Here is a 22,323-nt window from a genome sequence, read left to right as displayed (position 1 = left end):
AACAAGTCTTGCCCTTGTTTGTCTTACCAAAATGCAATACCTCACATTTATTCAAATTAAACTCAATCTGACAGATAGTTTGACCAGTGATATTGTCCATAAAACTCTAGGAAATAGGAACAGGCATAGGCCATTTGGCCCCTTGCGAGCCGACTCTGCCATTCAGTATTCATGGCTGATCTGACATTCTTAACATCCACTTTCAAAAAGTTTGAAAGACTCACAACCCACTGAGAGATGAAATTCCTCCTCATCTCCATTTTAAATAGGTGCTCCTTTATTCTGAGGCTTTGCCCTCTCGTGCTTGATTCTCCATGAGGCTAAACATCCACTCAGCATTTAATTATATGGAAATCAATCACCCAAATTCCTGCGCAAAGGAATTCCTCCCTGCTAAGTCAAGTACTTGCCCCATTATATCTGGGGGACATTTATTCTCATGAATGTCCATTAAGGAGAAATGGCTATTTGTTGAAATAAATGTTTTCTCCGTCACAATATCCTGGATTTTCATACAATTTCTTTTTAAACAAGTCCTGAATCTATGAGTTGTATGCAGATTACATCCATTTTGTGCAAGCAAATCTTTATTCAAAATTGCTCATACACCAGTGTTGAAAAATGCAAACTCTTTATTTCAGCTTGTTGAGTAGGTTGGATGTCTTTATTCACCCTCTGAGAACATCTTTCTGATGAACTTGATGTTTTGACATCCTTTATCGTAGTAGAGGATTGCTGCTCACTTATGTATTAGTTCTGACACTCGCACTGAGAAGTCTTCTTGGAAAGACAAACAATTGGAATGCTGCACTCGAATATGCGTCCTCTCATCAATCATTATTTGAAACCTGCAGGATCTCAGTGTTGCACCAATATCTCATCTTCTGCTTGGGGACCCTGCAGCCTTCTGAACCCATTATTGGGTTCAGTATATTTAGGGCCTGAACTCTCCAATGTCCTCTCCAAGACCCACCTACCAGGCCTTGTGATCACATAGTCTGTCATTACATGCCACTAACAGTCTCCATTAATAGCTATTCGACGTCCTAGCCAGATTGTTATCCACTCCTTTGCCTGTCCAATTGTTCTCTCTCTGTGGAATCTATTCCCGAACTATCATTTACTCCTTACCCACTCCCCCCCAATCCTATCTTTTCCATATAAACAGACATTTTCCTAGCTGCCATCAGTTCTGAAGAAGAGTCACATAACCCAAACATTGATTCTGATTTCTCTCCATAGATCTGCTGAGCTTTTCCAGAAATTTTTGTTTTTGTTTCTGATTTATAGCATCTGCAGTTATTTCGGTTTTTATTTAAGATCCCAATGGTGTTCCTGTGCTTACAGCAAACATTTAGTGATTCTACAACATATAAATGCTAATGGCTTTATTGCTTTCAATCTTGTATTGAAGCCTGGATGTTTTAATTCTCTCAATTCTCTGATCTTAAAGCTCATTCAAAATTTAACCTCCTATAATAAGAATGCTGCAGTATTATCGTTAGAGACAAAAAAACTGCAGATGCTAGAATCCAAAGTAGATAAGTTGACATCTCCACCTCCTGATACTGCATGGCTTGCTGTGTTCTTCCAGCTTACTGCTTGTCTGCACAGCATTGTCATTGTCAGTTAATCTTTCATGATCTGTGTCATCGAGATGCTGTATGATATTCTGACTAAAACAAGCTTTAAATTCTACAATAGCTTTGATGTAGTATTATACTTCTTCTAAGCTTCAAGTTATGTAACATACTAAAACTGCATCTCTGCATTGCTTACTAAGGGTTTCCTACCATTGTGGCATTCAAAATGGTAGTTTCTAGTGTTCTGAAGGTTTTTGCACTGACAGCAACCACAATGCTCAATAACAATACTGGTCTGGCCATTTCCTCAGGACATGCTAGACATATATAGTGAGGGAACCAACAAGGGTGATAAACATAGTTGATCTCATCCTCAATGGACTACCTATATCAAATGCATCTGTCCATGACACTATCAGCAATAGGGATCACCACACCATCTTTGTGGAGACAAAGCCTCACCTCCATATTGAGGATATCCTCCATTGTGTTGTGTGGCATTATCATTCTGCTGAATTGAACAGACTTCAGATAAATCTAGCAGCTCAAGACTGGGCTTGCCTAAGGCACTATCATCCATCAGCAGCAATAGAATTGTATTCAGCCACCATCTGTACCCTTCTGACCCAGAATATGTCACTCTCTAACCATTGCCATCAAGCCAATCAATAGTGAGTCAATAAAGTGTGCACAAAGGCACACCAGAGACAGTACCAGGAATCTAAAATTAAGATTTCACATTGTTGAAACTACAACATAATTAATTACATGCAAAGCAGTGAAAGCAAATGCAACAGAGTTAAGTGGTCCCACAACAAACAGAGCAGAACTAAGGCCTTTAGGCCTGCCACATCCAGTCATGAATGGTGGAAGACAATTAATCAACTCACTGGAACAGCAAGTTCCACAAGTACTCTGACCCTCAGTAGTGGGGATCCCTGTGCATCCATGCATTCCAGACATTTCCTGTCCTATAAATGTCTGGCCAGTATATACCAGGTGGCAGCTCATCCACTAAGTTGTTGAATAACATCAAAATCAAAGAAACGCAAGCAATGTATCATTAGAGTTTTGAATGTCTGAATTCTACTGGACATAAACAACACAAGACCTGAGAGGGCAACTTCTCTTATATTCAAACAGCTAAGATGCTATGGCATTGACATAGCTGGATGAGAGTGACAAGACTCAAGGAAGATGGAGGTGGCAACTCTTTTTTCAGGAAGAGAGAACTTGAAAGTGGGAACAGGATATGTGGTGTAGCATTTGCAATGACCTCATCTCTCATGAAAGCCATTACCATACTTCCCATCAGATTAACAAGGTCCTCAGGAAGCCACACTTTCCACTGACCCAAATATGTCATTTGACCATCATCAATGCCTATAAAAGCAACTCTGAACAGCCCTGGTTAGATTAAAGAACAAGATTACCATGCTTTTGATTGACTTATTAAGTCCATATTTCTTAATGATAAGCTCATGCTTCTGGGAAACTACAATGCCCATATATGGGGAAAGTCATAAAAAGTGGAAAGCAGTTTTTCATAAATACAGGAATAGCAAACTTGACAACAAAGGCTGTTATTCTTGAGTAAATATGCTAATCACAATTCTTGTATTACCAGCAATAACTAGAGATGCTGATGTGCAAGATAAACAGTAGTACATGAACTTTTCTCAACATTGTGGGTCAGAGGGATCTCCAGGATATACGAATCCCTGTGTAATGTGACACATAGAGTATTGGACAGACTAAGACTAATCAAGCAATGTTAACTTGTGAATTGCTCTAACTCAGTGGCTTGAACAACCTGCTGGTCAAACCAATTACTTTGCTCATACTTCTCTGAACAGATTTATCTCCATGGCAGAAACAAAGCTTCCTCAGGCTCATTATGGGCCTTCCCCCAGGATATCGGACTATCCACAAAAATCAAAATGTGGAGCACACTTTTCATCACCTCCATCCTTTATGGTTATGAGTACTCGACTGACACTTTAAACAGTGACACTTTAACATTCACACCACACAAATGTAAAGCAATGAGCACCTTCAGCAAGAAAGAATCCAACAATTATCCTTGATGTGCAATGGCATTACAATCACTAAATCCCCCACTATTAACATCCTGGAGGTACTATTAATCAGAACCCGAACTGGACCACTTATGTATATACTGTGGTTAGGAGGTGTCTAGAGGCTCAGAGTTCTGAGGTATGTAACTCACTGTCAATCTCCCTAAAACCTGTCCACCAAGGCACACATCAGAAATATTATGGACCACTCTTCATTTGTTGGGATGACTAATGTCCAAATAATATAAATGGCACTCCAGCTACAACTTTCAGCAGTCACTCCCCTTACAAAACCCATGCCCACTTCAATCTACAAGGCAAATGGCAGCAGCTGTACGGGAGCACTGCCACCTGCAAGTTCCCCTCCAAGTTCCTCACCATCCTGACTTGGAGCTATGTCCACTGTTCCTTCCTTGTCACTCAGTCATAATCCTGGAATTTCCTTTTTAACAACACAATGGGCATCCTAACCCTCTATGCTCTGAGCAGTTTGAGAAGACCACTTACTGCCACCTTCTCAAGGACAATGAAGCATGGACAATGAACGTTAGTCTTGCCAGCATCTCCCACATACCATGAAAAAAGACCCTATCCTTGTAAACACATCTGGAACAATTTCATATGTGTGCTCTTCAATCTATCCTCAGGATCCACTGGCAAAACTGATTATAACTCTTGAAAGTTTAAGCCAATGCCAGTCAACAAGTCTGAGGAAACGATCCTAGAAGCCCAGATGCACTGGGTAGGGTATGCCACTATCATGGAGGATCATTACATTCCAAGAGAATTGCTGAATGAAAATTTAACAACTAGCAAAAGAAACCAAGGTCAGCCATGAAAGTGCTACAAAGACATGTTTAAGGGCAAGCTGATGTGATGCAGATCAAAGCTAACGAGCTGAAAAAAACTCTGCATGAGAAGAAACTAGTTGGAGAGCTAGTTGATCTTGATCCCTTGATCTACGGACATTTATCACTTTTGAAGAAAGATTGATCTCTGTATCTCATTGTTGCCCTGAACAATGCCATTAAACAGTATTGTTCCAGGCTGCAACATATGAGTTTCAGTGCTCTCTTTCCAACTTTGTGCACACAATCTGGGGTTACACGACCATCACTGTGTTCATTGTTGATGAGCTTGCTCATAATCTCTCTTCTTCAAACTTGACAAACAACCATCTGGGGAATGTTTTAAATCTGAGAAGATTATCGGATGAAATTCTACAGGATGTAAGACAGAATAGGGTTCACCAGACTTGGTGGGACTATCCTATGAAAAGAGATCAGGTAAATGGTTCTGTATGCTCTGGAGTTGCAAGGAATCAGAGGTGGTCTCAGCGACATATACAGAATACCTAAAGGCATAGAAAGCTTAGTTGCAGTTAAACTATTTTGCCTGGCTGGTGAACCTAGAGAGACGGGTACAATTTTGGAAAGAAAGAGAATGACACTTACGTCCAGGTTGAGACAGATTTCTTCTACTCAGAGCATTGTGAATCTTTCGACTTCTCTGTCACAGAGTGCTATGAAAGATTAATTTCACTATATTCAACATGGAGATCTAGAATTTTCTGATTTGGAAAGGCATTTGGAAAGGCAAGGGCTGATTGAAGATAGTCAACATGGCTTTGTGCATGGGAAATCATGTCTCACAAACTTTATTGAGTTTGTTGAAGAGGTGACCAAGAAGATACATGAAGGCAGAGTAGTGGACATTGTCAACATGGATTTTACTAAGACCTTCGACAAGGTTCCACATGATAGACTCGTTAGTAAGGTTAGATCACATTGGATCCAGGGAGAGCTAGCCAATTGGATACAAAATTGCCTTGATGGTAGGAGACAAAGGTTGTTGGTAGAGGGCTATTGTTCAGGCTGGAGGCCTGCAACCAGCAGTGTGCTGCAAGTATCAGCGTTGAGTCCACTGTTAATCATCATTTTGGATGAGAATATAGGAGGTTCGGTTAGTACGTTTGCAGGTGACACCAAAATTGGCAGTATAGTGAAAAGTGAAGAAGGTTATCTAAGAGTCTGATGGGATCTCAATCAATGGGCTAATAGGCTAAAGAATGGCAGATGGAGTTTTAAGCAAATAAATGTGAGTTTTTGCATTTGAATGAGGCAAACCAAGGCAGGACTGACATAGTTAATAGTAAAGCCCTGGACAAACACTCTAGAGACAAAATTCCCTGAGGCTATATCAATCATGGCTGGCGATTTCAACCAAGCCATCTTCAAGAGGGTGCTGCTAAAGTACCACCAACACATCCCCTGCCCCACCAGAAGAACGAACATCTAGGACCACTGCTATACAACCATCAAAGACACCATCTATGACTCCATCCTCCGCTCACACTTTGGAAATTCAGATCACAGCATTGCGTGCCTCTGTCCAGCTTACAAGCAGAAGCTGAAACTGGAGGACCCTTCACAAAATGCTAGTCTGAGGCTGTGGAAGACCATCTCCGGGAATGCTTGAAATTGGTGGACTGAACCATGTTCAAGTACTCAGCGGAAAGCCTAGATGGGTACACCACCACCATCACAGACTTCATTGGCAAATGTGTAGAGGACTGTTTACCAAAGAAGTCAATCCATGTGTTCCCCAACTGTGAATCTTGGATGAATTAGTAAATCCATTCCCTACTGAAGACCAACCATGCAGCATTCAAATTGGATGACCCAGACCAATACTGGAAATCCAGATATGACCTCCACAAAGCCATCAGGGATGCCAAGAGGCAGTACCGGACTAAATTAGATCCCCAAACCAAACAGACTCTCGCTGCCAATGGGAAGGCCTAAACAAGATTATGGGGTACAAAATTAAGCAAAACAAGACACAGATAAAGACACATTCTTCCCTGATGCACTCAATGCTTTCTATGTTCAATTTGAGCAGAATGCCAGTGGCATGTTGTCACCTGCTCTGAAGCCCCGGATACACCTATTCCCTCAGTCACCATCACATCGGTCTCCTTGGGAGTCAACCCAAGGAAAGTGATAGACCCAATGGTGTCCCCAGCCGAGCACTCAGATCTTTTGTGGACCAACTGGTGGAGGCATTCACCGATATCTTCCCTCCTACAAGCTGAAGACGCCACCTGCTTCAAGAAGACCACCATCATCCCCATACCTGAGAAAGCATACGCAATGTGCCTTAATGACTACAGCCCAGTGGCTCTGACCTCCATGATCATAAGGTGCTTTGAGAGGCTGGTCATGGGCCATGTCAACTCCAGTCTCACAGCCTGCCTCGATCCCTTACAATTGCCTACTGACATAACAGGTCTACAGTGGACACCATATCGCTATCCCTACCCTCATCGGAACATAGCAAGGACACCTATATCAGATTCCTGCCCATTGACTATAGCTCTGCCTTCAACACCGTTATCCCCTCTAGACAGATCTCAAAGTTTGTGACCTTGGTCCAACTTGTCCACACTGACCAGATATCCCAACCTAATCTCGTCCCATTTCCCAGCACTTGGCCCATATCCCTCCAAACCTTTCCTATTCATCCACCCATTCAGATATCTTTTAAATGTTGCAATTGTACCAGCCTCCACCACTTCTTCTGGAAACTCATTCCATACATGTACCACCCTCTGTGTGAAAACGTTTACCCCTTAGGTCCCTTTTATATCTTTCTCCTCTCACCCCAAACCTTTGTCCTCTAGCTCTGGATTCGCCCAGGGAAAATACCTTATCCTGTCTATACCTCTCGTGATTTTATTCACCCCTATAAGGTCCTCAGATTTCTGACATGCAGACTGTAGTCAGTGAACATAGTTAACCACATGTTCTCCACAATAACTCAATGCTGGAGCCCCCCAAGGATGCATCCTCAGCCCCTTACTGTACTCCATGTACCCATGGCTGTTGCCAAATTCTGAATGAATGCCATCTACAAGTTTGCTGATGTCACCAGTATAGTAGAATGGATAGCTAACAATGATAAATCAACATACAGAAGGGAGATAGAGGGTTTGCTGTCATGTATCAATGAGAAGCACTTCTTTCTCAATGTTGGCAAAACTAAAGAACTGATCATTGACTTCAGGAAGAGAGGAAGAGGAAGTGGCCCCACCTACATCATCGGAACTGAGGTTGAGAGGCTGGAGAGGGTCAAGTTCTTTGGAGTGATGATAAACAATAGCCTGTCCTGGATGTAGATGTGACACTTAAAAAGGCATAATTCCTTTTCTTCTTCTTTTGCCCAAAACGTTGATTTTCCTGCTCCTCGGATGCTGCCTAACCTGCTGTGCTTTCCCAGCACCACTCTAATCCAAACTCTGATCTCCAGTATCTGCAGTCCTCACTTTCACCTAGTTTCTTTTCTTCTGCAGGCAACTCTGGAAATTTGGCATGTCCATAAGGACCCTCACCAACTTTTACAGATGCACCATTGAAAGCATACTGTCTGGGTGCGTAATAGTTTGGAATCGAAACCGCTCTGTCCAGGATCATAAGAAAATACAGATGGTTGTGTGCACTGCCCAGACTATCACGGAAGCCAAACTTTCATCCATGGACTCTGTTTACATGGCTTGCTACCACTGAAAGGCTGCCAACATCTTTAAAGATCCATTGCATGCTAGTAATTATCTCCTACAACACTTCAGTCAGGCAGAAGGTACAGAAGCTTGAACACTTGCACCAGCAGGTACAGGAACGGCTTCTTCCCTGCTGTTATTAGACTGATGAATGGACTCCCTAGCCTCAAATAATGCTGATCTTTCTAACGTTGATCTTGCCTAACACATGCACTGTGCTAAATGCCTCTGTCTAAGTTTGTTTTACAATTTCTGATCTGTACATCCTTGCTTACTGTGACCTGCTTGTACTGCACGTAAACAAAACTTTTCACTGTACTTCAGTACACATGACAATCAATCAATCAATCAATCAATCAGTGTTGTTGAACAGAGAGACCTAGGGGTCCAGGTAGGTAGTTCCTTGATAGTAGCATCACAGGTAGAAAGGTGAATGTGTTTGACATGTTTGCCTTCATTGCTCAGAGCATTGAGTACAGAAGTTGGAATGTCATGTTGCAAATCATTGGTAGGGCCACATCTGGAGTACTGCATATAATTCTGGTCACTCCGGACTACAAGAACGATATTACTAAACTTCTCAAAAAAGATTTACTAGGATGTTCGTGAGACTGGAAGGATTGAGTTATAAGGAGAGGTTGATTAGGCTGGAACTTCTTTCCCTGGAGCATAGAAGGTGAAGGATAACCTTATAGAGGTTTATAAAACCATGAGAAACATAGTTAAGCCAAGATCTTTTCTCTAGGGTAGGCTTGTGGTTTACGGTGAGAGGGGGAAGATTTAACAGGGACCTGAGGAACAACTTTTCAAACAGGAAGTGCTGCGGATATGGAATAAGGAAGTGGTAGAGGTGAGTACAATTATAACATTTAAAATATATTTGCACAGGTTCATTAAAAGGAAAGGTTTGAGGGATATGGACAAAATGCAGGCAATTGGGACTCGTTTAGTTTAGGAAACTTGATCACTATTGACAATTTGGGCCGATAGGTCTGTTTCCCTGTGGTATGAGTCTATGACTCAATGATAACAAATCGCATACAAAGTCATGAGGATGGAGTCAGTAAAAGGCATTGAATTGTTTGTTCAGCAATCATCATATTGAATGATGGGACAGGTTCAAAAGGTTAAATATTCTTATGTTCCTATGACACAATTCCAGGCATTTATACCAGGTTTAAGTTCAACAGTGACCTGCCTTGTTGAGGTGATACTCATAAAGTCAGGAAGACTCAATTAGGATAAGATTAGAGACTCATGTGCGATGCCCTGATGCTAAAGAGGCAACAATGGTTGCATAAAGAGTGTGTTGGCTTCTCCATCAGGATGAGGCTGTCCATAGTCATCCCTTTCTCAGAAATGAGGGAGGATTTGTTTTGTGCTGTTGAATATCCTTCAAATTCCCTTTAAGTTTGGCTGATCAAGGCACCAATGAGACTGAGCTTGTATCATATAACTTCTGCTCACCTGTGCCCACATTTTCCACTGGAGTCTGATAACTATTGGTCAGATCCAGATATGCACTCAAAGGTTGCTTCATGTCTAGTTTAAATGTTCGTAATAAAAACATTATTTTTTTAAATGAGGACTTTATATTTTAGCCAATAATTTTCAGAAATCGACACACTAAAAGGTTTGAAGTTCTCATTTATTGGTGGAATTTCTCTGATTCAGTTAATTTTAGTGTGAAGGTGCAAACATATATGTACTGATTGTAACAAGGTCAGTCAGGTGGACCTCAGTGAAGGGAATGTCAAGTTTCTAACTCAAGTTGCTGTTAGAAAGGGAGAGGTGTTGTGCGTCTTGAAACGTATTGAGATAGATAAGTCCCTGGATCCTGATGGGATCTATCCCAGAATATTGAGGGAGACAAGAGAACAAATTGCTGGAGCATTGACAGACATCTTTGTATCGGCTTTGGCCACAGATGAGGTCCCAGAGAAATGGAGAATAGCCAATGTTATCCCACTGTTTAAGAAAGGGAGTAGGAATAATCATGGAAATTTGATGGTAGGCAAATTATTGGAAAAGATTCTCAGGGATAAGATCTATCCACATTTAGAAGCAGGACCCATTAGTGATAGATAGCATGGTTTTGTGAGAAGGAGGTCATGCCTCACTAACTTAATTGAGTCTTTTGAGGAGGTGACAAAGATGATTGATGAGGGAAAAGTAGTTGATATTGTCAACATGGATTTCAGTAAAGCCTTTGACAAGGTTCTTCAGAGCAGACGGGTACAAAAGGTGAAGTCACATAGTATCAGAGATAATCTGACAAGTTAGATACAGAACTGGCTTAGTCATAAGAGACAGAGACAGCGGTGGATGGATAATTTTTGGAATGAAGAGCTGTGGTGAGTGGTGTTCCACAGGGATCAGTCTTGAGACCATTGCTGTTTATGATCTACATAAATGATTTGGAGGAAAATGTAGCTAGTCGAATTGGAAGATTTGTGAGTGATACAAAGATTGGTGGAGTTGCGGATATTGAGGAGGATTGTCAGAGTATACAGCAAGATATAGATCAGTTGGAGGCATGGGCATGGTGGAGTTTAATCCAGACAAATGTGAGGTGATGAATTTTGGAAGGTCAATTATGGGTGGAAATTATACAGTGAATGGCAGAACCCTTAGGAGGGATATGCAGAAGGATCTGGGTGTGCTGGTATACAGATCACTGAAGATGGCAGTGCAGGTAGATAAGATTGTAAAAAAGGCCTATGGCATGCTTGCCTTCACTGGAAGGGGGCATTGAGCATAAGGATAGGCAAGTTATGCTGCAGCTTTATAGAACTTCAGTTAGGCCACACTTGCAATATTGAGTGCAGTTCCGTTCACCACAGCTCCAGAAGGATATGGATGCTTTGGAGAGGGTACAGAAAAGTTTACAAGCATGCTGACTGGTATGGGGCATTTTGGCTATGAAGAAAGGTTGGATAGACTGGATTTGTTTTCACTGAAACGCAGAAGGTTGAGGGGCGAGCTAGTAGATGTTTGTCTGATTGTAAATGGCATGATAGAATGGGAAGTATGAGGGTAGAGGAGTCAAATACGAGGGGACTCAGATTCAAAGTGTGACAGGGGTTGTTTAAAAGGGATGTGCGAGGCACATCTTTTACAAAAAGGATGGTGAGTGCCTGGAACCTGTCACCAGAGGAGGTGGTGGAAGCAGACACAATAGCAATATTCAAGAAGCATCTGGATAGGAAGTGAATAGAAGGATAGGGATCCTGTAAGTGAAGACAGTTTTAGTATGGAAGGGCAAATGTGTTGGTGCAGGCTTGGAGGGCTGAAGGGCCTGTTCTTGTGCTGTATTCTTCTTTGTTCTTTGTTCTTGTTCACAGAATATGAGTTCCCCGATTGGAGAAGTTAATCTAATCCAATCAGAGAGCCCTGGCTGCCAGATAAAAACAGGAGTGTTAAAGGTTCTGGATCAGTGTCAAGGTTTCTCCACATGTAAATAAAGGGTGACTACTGATGGGATACTGGCCGTGTATGAAGTGTTTTTAATATCCTGCTTGGCAAAACCAGCTGATAAACAATGAGCAAACAGGAAGCAATGCTGTTGCTACTGCAATCTCAAGTCTTCAGCATATTACTGATATCTGTGATCCAGAACAAGCCAATTTCCTGAAGTGTAGACTCTTACTCAATTTTTAAAAAGTCCCAATTGATGCTTGTTTGTGAGAAGACAAAGTGAATAAGAGAGGGCGAGGCAGATAGGTAGGTTACCAGGGGATGAAAGTTTATTGGGGTAATGTAGGAATGTAGAGTTGAAATTAAAATCAGATCAGCCATGTTCTAATTGAATGGCCGAGCAGGGTCAAAGGGTGGTATTGCTCCTTGTTCATATGCACCCCTCAGCCTCTGACATTGTAGGGAAAACAGTCCTAGGCTATTCAACCTCATATAGCTCAAATTCTCCAACCTTGGCAACATCCTTGTATATCTTTTCTGAACCCTTTCAAGTTTCACAGTATCTTTCCAATAGGAAGGAGACCAGATTTGTACATAATATTCCAACAATGGCCTAACCAATGTCCTGTAAAGCCGCAACATGACCTCCCGACACCTGTAATCAGTGCTCTAACCAATAAAGAAAAGCATACCAAATGCCTTCTTCACTATCCTATCTACCTGCGACTTCACTTTCAAGGAGATATGAGCCTGCACTCCAAGGTCTCTTTGTTCAGCAACACTCCCCAGGACCTTACCATTAAGTGTATAAGTCCTGCTAAGATTTGCTTTCCCAAAATGCAGCATCTCACATTTATCTAAATTAAATTCCATCTGCCACTTCTCAGCTTATTGGCCCATCTGATCAAGATCCCATTGTAATCTGAGGTAGCTTTCTTCGCTGTCCACTACACCTCCAATTTTGGTGTCATCTGCAAACTTACCAACTGTACCTCTTATGGTCACATCCAAATCATTTCTATAAATGATGAAAAGTAGAGGACCCAGCACTGATCCTTGTGGCACTCCACTGGTCATAGGCCTCCAGTCTGAAAAACAACCCTCCACCACCACCACCTTTTTCTTCTACCTTTGAGCCAGTTCTGTATCCAAATGGCTAGTTCTCCCTGTATTCCATGAGATCTAATCTTGCTAACTAGTCTCCCATGGGGAACTTTGTCAAACACCTTACTGAAGTCTATATAGGTCACATCTACCACTCTGCCCTCACCAATCCTCTTTGTTACTTCTTCAACAAACTCAATCAAGTTTGTGAGACATGATTTCCCACGCACAAAGCCATGTTGACTATCCTTAATCTTTGCCTTTTCAAATACATGTGCATCCTGTCCCTCAGGATTTCCTCCAACAGCTTGCCCACCACCAATGTCAGGCTCACTGGTCTATAGTTCCCTTGCTTCTCCTTACCACCCTTCTTAAACAGTGGCACCACGTTAGCCAACCTCCACTCTTCCGGCACCTCACCTGTGACAATTGATGATAAGATTCAAAATAGGTTAGCAGTCAGGACACAAAAAGTACATATAAATGGGCTATTTTCTGAATGGCAGGTAGTGACTAGTGGGGTACAGCAGGGATTGGTACTAGGGCTGCAGTTATTCACCATGTAAATGAATTACTTAGGTGAGAAAACTAAATGTAATAACTCAAAATTTGCAGTTGACACAAAGCTGGGTGGAAAGATGAGCAGTGTGAAGGATGCAGAGATGTTCCATTGTGATTTGGACAGACTGAATGAATGGGCAAATGCATGATAGATGCAGCATAATGTGGACAAATGTGAGGTTAACCAATTTGGTAGCAATAATAGAAAGGCTGATTATTATTTGATCAACTGTAAATTGAGAGCAGAACATGTTCACCGAGATCTGGGTTTCCTCCTCCCCCAGTCACTGAGAATAATCAGGTGCAGTAGGGAGTGAGGAAGTCAAACTGTATGTTGGCTTTCTTAGCGAGAAAATCAAACTACATGAAGAAAGATTTCTTGCATTGATGAGGTCTCATATAGAATATTATGTGCGGTTTTGCTCTGCTTATCTGAGGAAGGACATTGTTCCCATAGAGGAGGTGCAGAAAAGGTTTAACAAATTGATTCCTGGGATGGTAGAAATGACATTTGAGCAGAGATTGAGTCAGTTCAATTGTATTCACTGGAGTTTAAAAGAATGAAGAGGATCTCATTGAAACCTATAAAATTTGAACAGCACTAGGCAGAAAATGGTCCTGATGGTGGGGAGATCCAGAACCATGGGGTTATAGTTTAAGGAGAAGGTGTAAACCTTTTACGACTGAAACGTTTCTTCATCCAGAAAATGGTGAACCTATGGAATTCACTACCACAGAGGGTAGTTGAGTCTAAAATACTATGTGCTTTCATGAAGGAGGTAGATATAGCTCTTGAGGTGCAAGGGATTAAGGGATATGGGGGGGGAAGATGGGAAGAGGATATTAAGTTTGATGATCAGCCATGATCATATCGAATGGCAGAGGTTTTAAGTGTGGAATGGCATACCTCTGCTTCTATAAACCACATCTCTATGTTTCTGCTCTTCTGTCAGATGAGATTTCTGTTTGTCTCTTTTCCCTCGTTCACCTCCTTGGAGTTCTGACAAAAGGACTTGAAACATTAACTTTATTTCTCTCTCCATAGATGATGCTTTTTACAGTGTTTTCTGTTAGTGAGCTTTGAGAAGATTTATTGCTCAGGTTGAGGTTTTGGATGTAGGTTTGCTCGCTGAGCTGCAAGGTTCATTTCCAGACGTTTCGTTACCCTACTAAGTAACATTTTCAGTGGGCCTCAGGTGAAGCAATGCTGAAAATTCCTGCCTTCTATTTATATGTTTGGGTTTCTTTGGGTTGTTGATGTCATTTCCTGTGGTGGTGTTATTTCCTGTGGTGAAGTCACTTCCTGTTCCTTTTCTCAGGGGGTAATAGATGGGGTCTAACCCGATCTGTTTTTTGGTAGAGTTCCGGTTGGCATGTCATGCTTCTAGGAATTCTCTTGTGTGTCTTTGTTTGGATTGTCCTAGGATGGATGTGCTGTCCCAGTCGAAGTGGTGTGCTTCCTCATCCATATGTGAGGATACTAGTGAGAGAGGGTCATGTCTTTTTGTGGCTAGTTGGTGTTTACATGTCCTGGTGGCTAGTTTTCTGCCTGTTTGTCCAATGTAGTGTTTATTACAGTCATTTCACGGAATTTTGAAAATGACATTAGTTTTGCTTGTTGTCTATATAGGGTCTTTCAAGTTCATTAGCTGCTGTTTTAATGTGTTGGTGGGTTTGTGGGCTACCATGAGGCCAAGGGGTCTGAGTAGTCTGGCAGTCAGTTCTGAGATGTCTTTGATGTAGAGGAGAGTGGCTAGGGTTTCTGGATGTGTTTTGTCTGCTTGTTTGGGTTTGTCACTGAGAAATTGACGGACTGTGCACTGAAATTTCTGCAGAATTGTAGCTGTAGTCTAAAAATCACTCCTATCTTTCATCAGGCTGCTTTGTCCCCATATATTGAGTCACAATGTTCAGTGTCTATCAAAAGTAATTTCCTTGTGTCTTCTGAGAATTCCTACATCAGCCTCCAACGTCAAGGTCAACCTTCCAGTGATTTCATCTCCCAGTCATGCCAAGGCAAATCTCCCTGAATCCTTAGATTTCCACTGGCTTTGTTTTTTTGTCCAGACAATGTGCTTCCACTTGCATTCTGTCTGGTAGTTAACAGCAAGCAAATATTTCTCTCAATGTTTGCAAAAACTACTGTCTTGTCTCCCTTTCTTTCTCTCTGGAATACCTTTCTCTCTCTCTCCCTCCCCATCTTTTTTGTGGGACTTGGGCATCACTAGCTGGCTGGTATTAATTGCCTTTCCCTATTTTCCCTTAAGAAGGTGGCGGTGAACTGTATACCTGAGCTGCTGCAATCTGCGTGCTATGGGTTGATCCACAATGGCCTTTGGGAGGGAATGCCAGGATTTTGACCAGCAATATATTTCCAAGTCAGGACTGTGAGTGGCTTGGGGGGTGTGGGGATCTTGCAGATGGTGATGTTCCCATGTATCTGCTGCCCTTGTCCTAGGTGGAAGTGGTTGTGCGTTTGGAAGGATCTAAGGATCTTTACTGAATTTCTGCAGTGCATCTTGTAGATAGTACATACTGCTACTACTGAGCATCAGTGGTGGAGATGTGGATGTGATTCCAATCAAGCGGCTTCTTTGTCCTGGATAGTGTCAAGTTTCTTAAGTGTTGTTGGGGCTGCACCCATTCAGGCATGTGGGAGTATTCCACAGATTCCCAACTTGTGCCTTGTAGATGGTGAACAGTCTGTAGGGAATCAGGACATGATTAACTTGCCCCAGTATTTGTAGCCTCTGAACTGCTGTTATAAACATTGTGTTTATGTGATGAGTCCAGTTGAGGTTTTGGTCATTGGTAACCCCCTAGGATGTTGATAGTGTATTACTCATTGATGGTATCACCACTGAATGCCAAGGGATCGTGGTTAGATTGTGTCTTATTGTTTCTGGGCATTGCCTGGCATTTGTGCAACACAAATGTTATTTGCCATTTGTCAGGCCAAGCCTGGATATTGTTCAGATCTTGTTGCATTTGAACATGGGCTGCTTCAGTATGTGAGGAGTCGTGAATGCTGCTTAACATTGTGCAATCATCAACGGATATCCCCCCACTTCTGACTTTATGACAGATCACTGATGAAGCAGCTGAGGATTGCTAGGCTGAGGACACTGCCCTGAGAAACCTCTGGAGCTGAGAGGACTGGCCCTTCAATAACCACAGCTATCTTCCTATGACTCTAACCAACAGAGAGTTTGCCACTGATTCCAGCTTTGCTACAGTTCCTTGATGCCACACTCCATCAAATGCAGCCTTGATGTCAAGGACAGTCAGTCTCACTTCATACTGGAATTCAGCTCTTTTGTCCATATTTTAACCTAGGCTTAGGACGTCAGGAGCTGGGTGACCCTGGTGGAACCCAAACTGAGCGTCACTGAGCAGGTGCTACTTAATAGTGCTGTTGATGACACCTTCCATCACTTTACTGATGATCAAGAGTAGATTGATGGGGTAGTAATTGGCAGGTTGGATTTGTCCTGCTTTTTGTGTGCAAGACATACCTGGGCAATCTTCCACATTGATGGGTGGGTGCCAGTGTTGTAGCTGTACTGGAAGAGTTTGGCTAGGGGAGTGTTAAAATTCGGAGCACAAGCACTATTGCCAAAATGTTGTCAGGGCCAAAAGTCTTTGCAGTACCCAGTGCCTCCAGCAGTTTCTTGATATCATGTGGAGTGAATTGAATCAGCTGAAGACTGGTATCTGTGATGCTGTGGACTAATGGACGAGGCCACAATCGATCATTCACTTGGCACTGCTGGCTGAAGATTGCTGCCTTATCCTTTACACTGATAAATTGGTGTCTTCCATCATCGAAGATAGGGCTATTTGTGGATTCTTCTCCAGTGAGTTGTTTAATTGTCCACCATCATTCACAACTGGCTGTGGCAGGACTGCAGAGTTTGGATCTGATCTGTTGGTTGTGGGTTTGCTTAGCTCTGACTATCACTTGTTGCTAATGTGGTTTGGCCCACAAGTAGTTCTGTCTGGTAGCTGCACTAGGTTGACACCTCATCTTCAGGTATACCTGGTACTGCTCCTGGCACCCCCTCTTGCACTCTCCATTGAACCAGGGTTGGTCCTTGGCCTGGTGGTAATGATTGAGTGGGAGTATGTGAGGCAATGAGGTTACAGATTGTGCTAGAGTACAGTTCTGTTGCTATTCATGGCCCATAGCATCTCATGGATGACCATGTTTCAGTTGCCAGATTGGTTTGAAATCTGTCTCTTTTAGCATGTTGATAGTGCCACACAACACAATGGAGATTGTTCTCAATGTGAATATGCGACTTCATGTGTGGTGGTCTCTCTTGCCAATACTACCATGGAAAGATGCATCTGCAGCCAGTAGATTGGCAAGGGTGAGATCAAGTATGTTTTCCCTCACCATCTATTGCAGACCCAGTTTGGCAATTACATTTTCTTAAATTTGACCAGCTCAATCATTAGTGCTGCTGCTGTATCTTCAGTGAGATAGGGTGGTACGTGACAATTAATTGGAAGTTTCCTTGCCCTTGTTTACCTGCTGCCATGAGACTTCATGACATCCAGAGTAAATGTTGATAACTCCCAGAACAACTCCATCTCAATTGTAGGGCAGGAAGGGGCGGGAAAAGAGTCAAAGGGCTATAGTTATAGGGGATTCAATTTAAGGGGAGTAGATCGATGATTCTGTCGTCAAAAATAAGACTCCCAGATGATATGTTGCCTCCCAGATGCATGGGTCAGGAATGTCTCAGATCGGCTGCAGATCATTCTGAAGGGGGAGGGTGAACAGCCAGTTGTCATGGTACATATAGGCACCAATGATATTGGGAATAAATGAGATGAGGTCCAACAAGCAGAATTTAGGGAGTTAGGAGCCAAGTTAAAAAGTAGGACCTCAGAGGTAGTAATCTCAGGATTTCTATCAGGACCATGCAATAGTCAGAGTAGAAATGAAAGATTAGGCAGCATGAAGATGGTGCAGGAGGTAGTGATTCAGATTTTTGGGACATTGGGACCAGTTCTGGATTGGAAGGTCTACATGTAGGCCTGACTGGAAGCAAGCACCTTGGGGGTGCTTTTGCAAACACTGTTGGGGAAGGTTTAAACTAGTGTGGCAGGGAGATGGGAACCAAATTAGGAGGTTAGTGGACAGCAAGGAGGTAGTAACTAAAGCCTGTAAGCAACTAGATAATGAAATCAGCATACCTAAGGGGAAGAGTAGGCAGGGAGCAGATGATGAATGCAAGGTGACTGGTGGTCTGAGGTGCATTTATTTTAATGTGAGAAGTGTAGTAGGTAAGGCAGATGAATTTAGGGCTTGGATTAGCAATTAGGAATATGATGTTATTGCTATTACTGAGACTTGGTTGAGGGAAGGACATGATTGGCAACTAAATATCCCAGCATATAGATGCTTCAGGCGGGATAGAGAGGGAGGTAAAAGGGGTGGAGGAGTTGCATAGCTGGTCAGAGAGGATATCACAGCTGTGCTAAAGGAGGGCACTATGGAGGACTCAAGCAGTGAGGCAATATGGGCAGAGCCCAGAAATAGAAAAGGGTTGGTAACAATGTTGGGGCTGTACCACAAGCCTCCCAACAGTGAGATAGAGGTACAAATATGTAAGCAGATTATCAAAAGATGTAGGAGCAGCAGGGTGGTGTTGATGGGAGATTTTAATTTTTCCAACATTGACTGGGATTCACTTAGTGTTAGAGGTCTAGACGGAGCAGAATTTGTTAGGAGCATCCAGGAGCAATATGCAAATAGTCTAAGTCGGGAAGGGGCCACATTGGACTGGTGTTGGGGAATGAGCCCAGCTAGATAATTGAAGTTTCAGAAGGGGATTACTTTGGGAATAGTGATCACAATTTCATAAATTTTAGAATACTCATGAACAAAGACGAGAGTGGTCCTAAATGAAGAGTGCTAAATTGGGGGAAGGCCAACTACAGAGGAACCTCAATTATCAAAACGAGATGGGTGGGCACTATTTCATTCAGTTAATTGATTTTAGCTTAAACAGGGGAAGCCATGCTGATCTCGCGCTGTGCTCTACGGGAGCACCTCACTCTACCGCAAACCCACGATAACCTCACGATGCTAATATTCTCCAGCTTCCATCCAAAACATATTAAAACAGCCATCCTCTATGGACAAACCCTAAGCATACACAGGATCTGTTCAGAGGAAGGGAAATGTGACGGGCACCTGGAAGTACTCAAGTATGCCCTCATAAGAACGGGCAATAATGCTCAACTCATTGACTGCCAGTTCCCATGTGCCACAGCGAGAAACCACAATGACATCCTCTTGAGACAGACACGAGCTGCAACCAACAGAGTACCCTTCATTGTCCAGTGCAACACATTATCAATGAGTGTGAGCACCTTGCCAAGACCTTCCCTACACCTCCACTTCTCACCTTTAAACAACCACCAAACCTCAAACAGATCATTGTTCATACCAAACTGCCCGGCTTTCAGCACAACACCATGCAGCCTTGTCACAGTGGATGCTGCAAGACATGTCAGAGTGTCAACACAGATACCACTATTACATGGGGGGACACCTCCCACTATGTACATTGCAGGTACTCATGCAACTCAGTCAACGTTGTCTATCTCATACGCTGCAAGCAAGGATGCCCTGAGGGATGCCTCATTGGCGAGACCATGCAGTGGCTACAGCAACGGATGAATGAACACCACACAAAAATCAACAGACAGGAGTGTTCCCTTCCAGTCGGAGAACACTTCAGTGGTCTAGGACATTCGACTTCGTACCTTCGGGTGACCATCCTCCATGGCGGACTTTGGGACAGGCAACAACGAAAAGTGGCCGAGCAAAGGCTGATAGCTAAGTTCGGTACCCATAGGGAGGGCCTCAACCGGGACCTTGGGTTCATGTCACATTACAGGTGACCCCATTGCACTACACACATACACACACACACACACACACTCCTACACACACACACATACTCCGACAGATCCATAAAGTTATGCAGACCCTCTTGCATATACTCACACATATACTCCCACACTCACACATGCACCCTCTCACAGACTTATACTCCTTTACACTCACACTCACACACATACACACTCTCACAAACACTCATAACCCTACCTGCCCTCCCCCCACTTTGCCCCCACCCCACCACCCACAAACACACACACACACACACATAGCCACATGCTCACGTACACATATAAGTTTGTGGGGTGAATTTGTACTTGCAGAATTACATTTTACTTTCCTTAAAAACTGCATGAATCCATGCAAGATTCTGTAAATTCATTTTTTAGATCAGAATCAGTCTGACCATTGTGGCACAGACAGTCTCACACAGAGTAGCTCACACCTTAAATACATTATCTGGGCCAACATGACACCAACTGTTAAAGTTCACTTGCGAATGTAATATTTAAATGCTCTGAGATTTACATATGAAACAACTGAAATCAACATGGTCATTCTAAAAGATGAGAGACTTAACAAACAATCCAGGTCTTTTTCAATATCTAATTTCAGTTACGTCACACTGTAAACTTTTGCTATAAATTCTGTGTCCTACAATCTTATACTCCACAACCACCTGATGAAGGAGCAGCACTCCAAAAGCTAGTGCTTCCAAGTAAACCTGTTGGACTATAACCTGGTGTTGTGAGAATTTTAACTTTGTAAACCCCAGTCCAACACCGGCATTCTCGAATCATCTCTACTGGAGAATTTGTTTAAATCTATAATTTTAATGAGTCTGCCATTTAAACAAACTAATCTTTGCAGTCTGCAAATTACAGGTTAAAATGAGAAGAACTAAACCCCTAAAACGAAATCCCAGCATTAAACAAGATCCCGAACAGCTTCTACAATTGCAAGACCAATTACAGTATCAGTTTCCGGGAATGCAGTCTCGCGATAGAACAACAGAAGCACTGCCTCGTGCATGCGTTTACGTTCTCAGCCTTTTTTAAAAATGAACGGCCCGGTAAAGTGCTGAGAACACTGTATAACACTTACTTTTGCGAAGTACTGTGTAACAACCCTTACCTAAAAAATACCCAGTTGCTGATGCTTGAGCTGCTTGTGTTTCTCTTTGTTTTAGCCAGCGTTTTCACATCTCCTTCAGGACAGATACATCGAATACACTTACCTCTTTGACGTAACTTTCTTTGTGGGACCTTGAAATCTTCTTCTGATAATCCGATATTCGGTTCATCGATATTCAGATAATCGAGGTTTCTATGTATACCAGCATTTGGCAGGAGCTGAGAAATGTGGATTCGAAACAGTTGTTTGAAGGTAAATCTACATTTGATATGTGGGAGGCATTTAAGGAGAGGTTGATTGGAGTGCAGGACAGACATGTCTCTGTGAAAATGAGAGATAGAAATGGCAAGATTAGCGAACCATGGATGACAGGTGAAAGTGTGAGACTAGTTAAGAGGAAAAAGGAAGCATACATATGTCTAGGCGACTGAAAACAGGCGAAGCTTTGGAAAAATATCGGGAAAATAGGACCAATCTGAAATGAGGAATTAAAAGGGCTAAAAGGGGTCATGAGATATCTTTCACAAACAGTGTTAAGGAAAATCCCGAAGCCTTTTATTCATATATAAGAAGCAAGGGTGTAACTAGAGAAAGGGTTGGCCCAACCAAGCACAAATGAGGAAAGTTATGCATGGAGTCAGAGAAAGTGAGTGAAATTCTTAATGAGCACTTTGCATTGGTATTCACACAACAGATGATGAGGTTGGGGATAGATGTTTGATTACTCTAGGTCAAGTTGGTGTAAGGAGGGAGGAAGTGTTGGGTATTCTAAAAGGCATAAAAGTGGACAAGTCTCCAGGGCTGGATGGGGTCTATCCAAGGTTACTGAGGGAGTTGAGAGAAGAAATAGCTGGGGCCTTAACAGGTATCTTTGCAGCATCCTTCAACATGGCTGGGTCCTGGAGGACTGGAGAATTGATAATGTTATTCCCTTGTTTAAGAAGGGTAGCAGGGATAATCCAGGGAATT

This window comes from Chiloscyllium punctatum, chromosome 5 (assembly GCF_047496795.1).
Source record: "Chiloscyllium punctatum isolate Juve2018m chromosome 5, sChiPun1.3, whole genome shotgun sequence".
Taxonomy (NCBI): Eukaryota; Metazoa; Chordata; class Chondrichthyes; order Orectolobiformes; family Hemiscylliidae; genus Chiloscyllium; species Chiloscyllium punctatum.
This window is presented reverse-complemented; position numbering follows the sequence as displayed.